This window comes from Gossypium arboreum, chromosome 9 (assembly GCF_025698485.1).
Source record: "Gossypium arboreum isolate Shixiya-1 chromosome 9, ASM2569848v2, whole genome shotgun sequence".
NCBI classification, from domain to species: Eukaryota; Viridiplantae; Streptophyta; class Magnoliopsida; order Malvales; family Malvaceae; genus Gossypium; species Gossypium arboreum.
The window spans coordinates 56,657,735-56,668,207 of record NC_069078.1 but is presented as its reverse complement, the minus strand read 5'-3'; the positions used below and the strand labels follow the sequence as shown (position 1 = coordinate 56,668,207).

At 32.5% G+C, this 10,473-nt stretch overlaps 1 non-coding gene across 1 annotated transcript; it reads right to left on the bottom strand.

The window, feature by feature from the left end:
* Positions 1-7,186: 7,186 nt before the first annotated feature.
* On the bottom strand, positions 7,187-7,293 carry LOC128281237 (small nucleolar RNA R71). Its single transcript, XR_008271450.1, has one exon. It is a non-coding gene; the product is annotated as a small nucleolar RNA R71 (small nucleolar RNA).
* Between the last annotated feature and the right edge of the window lie 3,180 nt (positions 7,294-10,473).

Genomic DNA, 10,473 nt, shown 5'->3' with positions numbered 1-10,473 from the left:
GACGCGATGCATTGTGTTGCCGGGACGATTGGTTCTTCTCGTGGGGACGTAATGTGTTGCATCACTAGGACGTCGGCTCTTCCTTGTCATGACGTCGCCATCTGTTTCATCCGAAATGAGAGACACACTCCACAAAAGGAAAAACTTAATTAGGCTCATGGAGAATTTGAATCAAGTATTACAACACTCGAATTTAGCTCAACTAATAGTTCAAGCTTTGCTTGATAATTAACAAATCAAATTTGAAAAAAAAAATAATTGAACTTTAATTACATATGAACTTTAAATGAATGTATAATTTGATATATGAATTTTGATTTTGTACAACTATATACATGAAATTTTAATTGTGGTTCAAATGTATACGTGAAATTTTAATTTTAATTTTAATTTAATTATACGTGTTTAAAGAAATATATAGATTAATTTACTCTTATAATTGGATAAATATAATTATTTTTTGTATGCAACATGTAAACTTAAACGATGTTATATCAATAGTTATGTTAATAGTTTATGGAAATTAGATCAAATTAAAATGTTCGTACAAAATTTCACAAAATCTTAATTCATATATAAAATTACACATTAAACTAAAATTCATATATAGTTTTAAAATTTACCTTTTTAAACAAATCATTGAGTTGATAAGTAAGGCTTTTAAAACTTAAATTCCGTATTAAAAATCAATTAGGGACAAGTTTAATAGTAGGTATAAATTAATGGGAAATCTTTTTACAAATAGATTTATGTTGTAATTATTCAAGATTACATATAAAAAATAATACGAAATTAAATCAGCAAATGAAAAACATAATGATAGTTATCAATATTTATATTACTATATATATAAAGGTACATGACATGCGAAATGTCAATTGTTTTTGTACATGAAAAATTAATCCCCAAATATCAATTCTAATCTCTCTATTTTTATGCAGTGGTTCATATTTTAGTACTATCGAAATAGTGATTTTAGAACTTCATTTTCAATGTTGGAGTCCGTATAGATTAATATTTAATGTTTATGACATTAATATAGAAATATATTAAAGTTTGGTTTCTTAATTTTGTCGAATTGATAGTTAATTAAGTTATAAGGATGATAACTCAAATTATATAGACATTTACAACACCTTTTGATTAATAATTCATGTAAATTCTGAGCATTTTGATAGCAAATATTGTAGTTTTATTACATATTTGTAAAGTAGGACAAAATTAAAGATAAATTTATAATCTTACTTATTTACATGTGTAAACCTAAAAATATATAGGATTTTTCCTATGTAATTTATCACCTTTTACTTAAATTTGTTGTTAAAACTAAGTAATTGTTTAATAAATTAATGAAATATGTGATAATATGAAATTAGGACATAGAAATTATTAAAATGTGATTTTATGCTTTATTATATAGTTTTCATACAATAAATGGCTTATTTTATATGAATTTGAACATATTATATTTTTAAGACATAAAGTGGGTCATGCATGATTAAATTAAATAATAAAATATAAAATTATATTTAATAATTCATTTTAAAATATTTCATTAATAATTTGGGTTTTAATTAATTAATTAAATTGGATAATTTTATTCTTTGGTCCTCTAATTTATTGATTTATTTTGGACAAGTCTGATAGCTTTGTTAGGTTACAAAACCGTCCAAATTGGAGACCAAGTCAACCCAATTTTCGGCTACACTTGGCTGTCCACATAAACCACTTTTTGGTTTAATTGCACAAAGTCTTTGCAATGTTGAAGCAATTAGAGATTTGCCTGAAGATTTGCACTTGGCCAAGTCTCAGTCCTAAGTTGTTGTGGCACTTAAATTGAGCAAAAATCAGCTCATTTTCCTCAATTCATGGCCAGCCACCCATTGAAGATGCTTGAAGAGCAAACTATCCTCCTCCTTTCACCTATAAATATGACCTCTTCATTACCTCATTTATCATCCCTCATCATTCATCATTCTCTCTTCTCTCCAAATTCTCTTAGCCTTTTCCATTCCCCACGCCGAGCATCATCTCATCATAGAGATTTTAGCTATTAAGCCTCTTAAAGAGCCCTTGGTCAACCACCTTGGAGAGCCATCAGTAAAGGAGCAAAGCGAAGGAAACAAAGGAGCCTCGTCGGTCAGAGTCTTGGGTGATAGCCACTTTGATCTGGGTTTAATCTTTCCTTTCTTAATTTAATCTGAAAATGTTTGCTATGTGTTCTTTGTTCTTGTTTACAGCAGTGTTAGCTTAATTTTATTTAAGCTAGGATGATTATTTTGATTAAATAATATTTATTTCATTCATGATTATAATGTTTGTGTCTCAATCGATCATGTTTTCAATTAAAATCAAGTCTGTATTTCTTTCATACATGATTGAAATGCACCTAAATTAGCTGAGTGATCCTAACCAGACGATGGCTAATGGCCGAATAATTGAAATGTGCATGCTTAATTTAGATTCTAACTCGATTAAATTGCAGGTTGCATAACAACTCTAACCAAGCTCTGTTATCTACATAGTTTTTAAATTTGTGTGATTAAACTGTTTCAAACCTAACACGTCCCTGTTACCTCACACGAATACTAAGAAACCATTAGTAAATAAGGATCAGTAAAATGTGTATTTACTAAGTAAAGGATTCCAAAAGGACCTAATGTGGTTTCCAAACACATGAAAGATCGAGTTACCATGGAATGTTTTTCCAAATGTTATTAAGCATGTTGATAATAAGTTGAGTTTAATTAAAGTAATTGTCCTAGTTTATTTATGTTATAATTGTTGCACATGGTGTTTAATTTTGCTAAAATCTATTTCATTCATATAGTTTTCATATTTAGGATAATCTGCATTAGGGATTATTGCATTTAGTTTAATATATTTAATTTTAATCATCACTTTTCAACTATATTGTGTTTTTATTTACGAAATTCTTAATATAATTTTACAAATTAAGTGACTTAGCACAAGTACAATCATTGTGGAGACGATAACTCAATACTTACTTATTATTTGATAATGACTGTGTACACTTGCACAAACCTACGCGTTACAACATGCTAATTTGACATATTTTTGCCGATTTGACGCAATTTGGTGCAATAGTAGAAAAGTTAGTCTTGAAGCCACATGTTCGATGTTCGATGCTATAGCATTTCCTGCAGAAAGGGCCATGCAAACATGGGTTGATGGCTGATCAACATGGAGCGTCCTAAAATTGTTTATTGCACTTCCAAATTCAATTTGACCCATTTCGTAGTTTGATCACCGGAGTGGACAAGCCTGCTGCTTAATTTGAAGCCCAAACCGTCCACTAAGGGAGGAAAAGAACCCAATTCGGCTATGGAAGCCCAACCGTCCATAGAATATTTAAATTAGGCACACAAACTTGTTAAAAAAATTACAAATCAGTCATAACAACTTCTCCATGTGACCATTCACATCATTAGCATTATTTAAATAATTCTAAGCTAGGAAGGAGAATTATTTTAACACATGCATGCTATTGTGATTTCTCTTAAAGTCTTGCATACTTATTTCTTTCTTTATTTAATTTAATTTAGAGCATACTTAAGTTAGTTTAATATAATTAAAACCCATCACTTTAATTTATTTTCATCACCAATTTTCTTAGTAACTAGTTTTGCAATACTTGATTCATATAAACAGTCCATGTGGAGATGATAACTCTTACTATAACACCCCTAAGCCGTATCTTTCGCCGGACTAGGGTTAAAGGCATTACCGAATGAATCAAAACATTTTAAGAACAATTCATATTCATTATCCACAATCATCATAGCCTCATAGTCATATATCAATACAGAGTCCCTTACATAGGTCAACGAGACCTTAAACATGCTTTAGAAAAAGGTCGGGACTAAACCCAGCTCATGCAAAATTTTTCGAAAATTAAACATTTTTTTCAAAGTTATACAGGTCACATGCCCGTGTGAATAGGCCGTGTTAAAATAATGCATACATACTAACTTGTCTACACTGCCACAAGACACGCCCATGTGCCAAGCCATGTGAAAATTAGGGAGGCTACTGACTTGGGTCACACGGCCAGTCACACGCTCGTGTGTCTAGCCCGTGGTTGAAACTGACTTGGCCACACGGCCTAGCACATACATGTGTGTGCGACCGTGTGGTCTTCCCAAGCTCATTTCGTAATGGCCCTCGAGCAATACGCTAAGACACACGCCTGTGTCCCTGCCCGTGTGGGCAAAAATAGGCCATTTACAAGGCCAACTTGCCACCCATTTTGGGTCAAACCTACAATCAACAAACCACAACATTTCTTACCAAATTCACAACCAATTCACAACCAAAACATAAACCATTCATGCTATATCATTGTAACCAATTTCATGCTTATGAACCTTACCAATTTATGCCAAAACATAAGACAAAATCATATCAAAACATATGGTTTATAAACCTTAATACACAACATTCAATCTCATACTATGAACTTGCCAAATTCTCAAATAAGCACATAACAAAACTTACCAAATAGACCAACTCTCTTGGCCATCCAAAACACATCATACAAACCAAAATTTCATCACATATCATATACCAAGACTCATATATATACACCACCAAAATCAAATCATAAATCTAAACACAATCTAGCCATATCACATGGCATGATATAAACATTACTAAACATATCCAAAGTATATCTAGCCTATACATGCCATACTTCAATACATACATTTTCAAAAGATACCAAAATATAGTTTGATAGTGTGGTGATTATCCTTGATGATCTCTGAGCTCCCGGTAGCTATGATATCTATAAAACAGTTGAAAAACACACAGAGAAAGCTTTCAAAAGCTTAATAAGCCATATACAAATAAACTTAACATTTAAACCATGTAAACATCATCGAAATACATATACTTTGTAGCCAAATACTACTACCAACCTCTTGTTCCTATGCATATCAGATAATCTCAATTCATTTTCTCTTATAGCATAAATTCACATATTTAGATCATATATCACCATTTGCACATATACTTACCTTTCATTCTCAAACATAGTATACAATTCAAACGTACCTGAATCGGATACATATTCACATAGTCATTCATTTACTCAGAATGCCCGTTGAACCGTTCGAAATCATAAGGATACGTGGATAGCTCGGAAAGCACATACAATGCCAATGTCCCAGACGTGGTCTTACATGTAATCAAACATCGATGCCACTATCCCAGATAGGGTCTTACACAAAATCAAATACAACGTCAATGTCCCAGACATTGTCTTACACGTAAATCATATGTTGATGCCAACGTCCCAGACATGGTCTTACATGATAACCCATATCGGATCCTATGTCATGACATATGTATCCTAACTATTCCTAAGGTTCGTACGAGGCTTTTCGGACGTTGGAACTTTATTGATACTTTCTCGAATATCACATATTCAACTCTCAGATTATCATTCATCATTGTTCAATTACATATTAGCATAAATAAACCATTTCAAATACATTTCTTTATATATAGACTTACCTCGTATGGATTCGGTTAGACGGAATCGGCTACTCGACGACTTTTGACTTTCCCCGATCTAATTTCGTTTTCTTTAATTCTTGATCTATATAAATTCAAAATTAACTCTTTTGTTCACTAAATCGTTCAAATCAATCCAAAAACACATATTTAGGGCATTTTATAAATTAACCCTCACATTTTCACATTTTGACAATTTAGTCTCTAATCACAAAAATCACAAAATACACATAATTTCTTTATACACATGTCTAGCAGGATTTTCATATAGCTCATACAAGCCCACATATTACATTTATTTTACATTTTAGTCCCTCAATTTACAAATTTCACAATTTAGCCCAAATTACTCAAATTCATCAAAAATTCAAATACAAAATATGTTAACCCAACACATATCTTTCATTTACTAACATCAAAATTCATAAAACTCATAGTTTCATCAATTTCTCAACTCAAAATCATCAAAAAAATTAGAAATTAGGGCATGGGCTTAATAGAAAACAGTGTAACGATCACAAAAATGTAGAAATTATCAAAAACCGAATCAAAACCATACCTTAATCCAAGCTCAAAGTGTTAAAACCCTATCTAGCTCTTTTTCTTTTCTTTTTCTTGTATTTTCGGTTGATGAACAAAGAAATAATGAATATGATGGCTTTTAGTTTTAATTTAATTAACATAATATGCTAAATACCAATTTTTCCCTTTTATTAAACCATTAATAAATCATGATATAATGCCCATTTAAGTCATTTAATGTAAGTCATGGTCAGATAACCACATAGGGACCTCACATTTAAAGAGACGCATCAATAGGCACTATAACAAATAGTAGGCAACTTTTACATTTTACGCAATTAGGTCTTTTTATCAAATTGAACACACAAAAGATTAAATTTTTATATGAAACTTTCAGACATAGTAATTCACATATAATAAGCACGTAAAATATTATTAAATATTTTTTTGACTCAGATTTGTGGTCCCGAAACCACTATTCCGACTAGAGTCTAAACTGGACTGTTACACTTACTCACTACTTTATTACTTGTCAACGATTGTGTATACTTGCACATCAATTGACTATTCTAAGACGAGTTTTTGGCATAATTGTTGGTGACTGTTATTTTAGTCAATTATTTGTGATTCAATTTTATCTTGTTTTTACTTTAATAGTTTTCGTTGTTATTCAAGTGATAGTGGATGCTCTCCAACATGTTCAAGGAGAAGATTTCCTTATAATGCTCACAATTTTATCATTTTTTCCGACGATAGAAACTGCATCATTTGACAATATGTTGTTCTTATCTTCAATGAGCTCAATCTAGGTATTATTAAACCCAAAATTGAGGTACCAAAATTCGAACTAAAGTCATTCATGTTCCAAATGTTACAAATTGTGGGTCAGTTTAGTGGGATGCCTACTAAAGATCCATATCTTCATCTTCGCTTGTTCATGGAAATAAGGGACTCATTCAAATTGATCGGAGTTACAGAAGATGACTTGAGACTGAAATTATTCTCATACTCCTTGGGAGATAAAGCATGAGTGTGATTAAAATCTCTACCATCTGGTTCCATAAGTACATAGCAAGAATTGGTCGAATGATTCTTGATGAAGTATTCTCCTCCCAATAAGAATGCCAAACTTCGGAATGAGATCATCACATTCCATCAATTCGATAAAGAATCTTTATACGAGGTATGGTAGCAGTTCAAAAAGTAATTGTGAAGGTGTCCTCACCATGGTATTCCTTATTGCATTCAAATGGAGACTTTATATACTGGTCTTACCGTACACACAAGAATGGCAGTAGATGCCTTTACAAATGGAGCAATTCTTTCTAAGTCTTACAATGAAGTTGATGCACTTATATCTATAGCAGCTCAAGTATCTTCAATGTCCTCTATGCATAAGAACTTTACTACTAATAGTTTCAATGGTCATATGACAGGACAACAGCCAATTCAATTTGAGAACATTTCATGTGTGTTTTGTGGGTACAACCATGTGCTAAAAAATTTCCTGTCAAATTTAGAGTCTGTCTACGACAAGGGGAACCAAAATCAGAATAGGAATGGTCGAGGTATGCATTCGAACTTTTATAATTCTTCATGGCATAATCATCCTAACTTTTCATGGAGTAATCAAGGCTCATGTCCTAGCAAATCTTATATGCCATCCCAAATGAATAATCTATCAAGATTTACTCAAGAAGTTTAAAAACCTCCACAAGTCAAATCTTTCAATGGTTTGGAGAACTTGTTGAAGGCATATATGGAAAAGAATGATGCAACCTTGAGGAATTTGGAAACCAAGTGGGACAACTAACCAATATGCTCAGAAGCAGACCTCAAGGTGTTTTGCCTAATGACACAGAAAATTCGAGAAGCATGGGAAAATAACATTGCAAAGCTATCACCTTGAAGAGTGGGAAGACTTTGGAACCCAAAGTTGTTGAAACTGAAGGTAAACCTGTTGTTACTCAGAACAAGGAGGGAATTCAACTAAAAGTTGGAATTCCTACAGTACACAAGTTTGTTCCCACAATTGAGAACCCTGCACTTGAGACCCAGGAAGCAGCCTTACTACAACAAAATAGATAGCTCAAGATCAAAACCCCACCACATCCATATCCTCAGCAGTTCCAAAAAAAACATTAGAGTTATAACACCCCAAACTCAGCCTAGACGTTGTGGTCGAATTATGAAGATTACATTCTAGATAAAATAAAACTATTACTTCTTTTGGAGAAAAACCAAATCCAGCGGGTTTAAAATTCCATCGTCTCACTCTTTTGTAAAACATATTGACCATTTCAATAGTTCAGGCTATTTCACTTATAATTATAGCGTGCCAAAATCATTTTTAGTGAAATCCTTAAATTTAGTTTGCAGCGGTGAATACTTAAAACTTATAGTTTGAAAAACATAGAGTTCATTTTAATTGCCCTAAGTTGGATTGTTAACCATTTTAAGCTTTAGCGTAATAAACCATTTAGTCCTAATGATCTAAACAAATCATAAAATGTCCAAAATTTAAACAAACCATAATAAAGTCTGAAATGTTCAATTTAAATCAAATAGGATAAAACCATGAAATACTGCATCAAAATGTGAAGTTCAAGTTTTTTGTGACATCGTCCAATGTTAGGTCGGAGGATTACCTGAAACAAAACATACAGGAGTGTAAGCTTATAGCCCAATGTGCGATTTGGCCCATAATTCCAAAACATACATTTTCATATTCATCAATATTATATTAGAATAACATATTTCAAATAATTCATATCTTATCAAAATCTATGCAGATATTGATTTATCATACTGTAGCATAACATATTAAATCATATCGTACATATCATATTAAATCATATTAGGCAAATCATATCATATCCCCATCCACTACACAGTATCTCCATCCAGCCAATCACACTATATTGGACTACACAAGTCAATCCATCCAATCACAGCAACATGTAGCGATATGTCACTTATATAATTGTAGTGGAGCTGCTATACATATAGTGTTGCGATCTAACCATCATATTTGTAGTAAGTAATGCCATATATACTTCCTCTATCAAAACATATCCCACCCCACAATATACATATCATCTACATAATTTATACATATCATAATCATAAACAGATGACATATATACACATATGGCATATATTACATGACATGCATTCATACATTGTTCAGTTTTCTCATAACATAACTTACAGTTTAATTTTGGCTTAACATAGTTATCAAGCTTTTAGAGCTAATCGTACATAATTAAGTAATAAACTTTCAGTTTTCTGACCCTTACAATGTCCTTAGACCCAACTATCGAATTTCCTAAACAACCCTTAATCGGCTCCTAAAATTGGCCAAAAAGGCCCACACGGCCGTATGCCTCAAACGGCCTGACACATGGCCATGTGGAAACTGGACGGTTTCAAAACAACCTCTATTTCAAGTTTTCAATCAAATTTCAATGGAATTTTAGGGTTATTTTCACACACCTGATTACGTAATCCACCAACTCCACTACTGGAAATTGATGCATCGTTGAGAGCACCAAATATATCCTATCTCTATAAAATAATAAAAAAATAGCATAAGGGAAATAGGGTCAAATCCTCAGGGAATGGATTTGCAAAAATTCCTATTCCTCGAGATTTCGGACAAAGTCGTGCTAAGAAAACCTGCGTACCTGGGAAAAAAATAAGAAAACAAAATTTAAAGTTTGATTGAATTGAAATTGCAAAAATTAAAATTAAAATATAAAGATAAAAAGAATTAAGGAAAAAGAGTTTATTATGGAGAGATTCCAGCTTCCGGTTGTATCGATCCACCTTGGGTTCAATCCTCGGCTTTTAGGTGATCCTTCTCGAACAGAATAAGCCAGTTATAGTGGAAGAGGACGCCTATGACCACTAGCTCCACTTAGATTTTAGACTTGCGATTTAGAGGAACCTGACTCTAGCCAACTGTCGCTTTTGTGGGACCATCTTACACTAGATCATCACTTCTTAATGGCGAATGCCACGCCATTTTGTCTCTTGGGCTCGACAACCACTAATGCAGTAAGCTAACGAATCGACTATGCAACCTTCTCAAAACATACAAAGTGGCCGCCTTTGCACAAGATGAAAAGATCACTTTTGAAGGGACATGGACGGAAGCATTAGTCTCGTAGTGTGGAGAAACGATGAATACTCGTTGAGAAGGCTAAGCGCGGATTCTAAGCCTCATAAACCCTTTTTGGGTAATTTCGACAACCTTTGGCTAGATGAATTTAGTGGCTCATGCTTTTTAGGATCAAAAGAAATAAATTTAATAAAAATGGAATTTTATTAAATAATATGAAAGGAACAAAGGCTAAGCTTTTTGGAAGAAGGAGTGTTTACAGAAAAGATGAATGAAATATGTGTCACTTC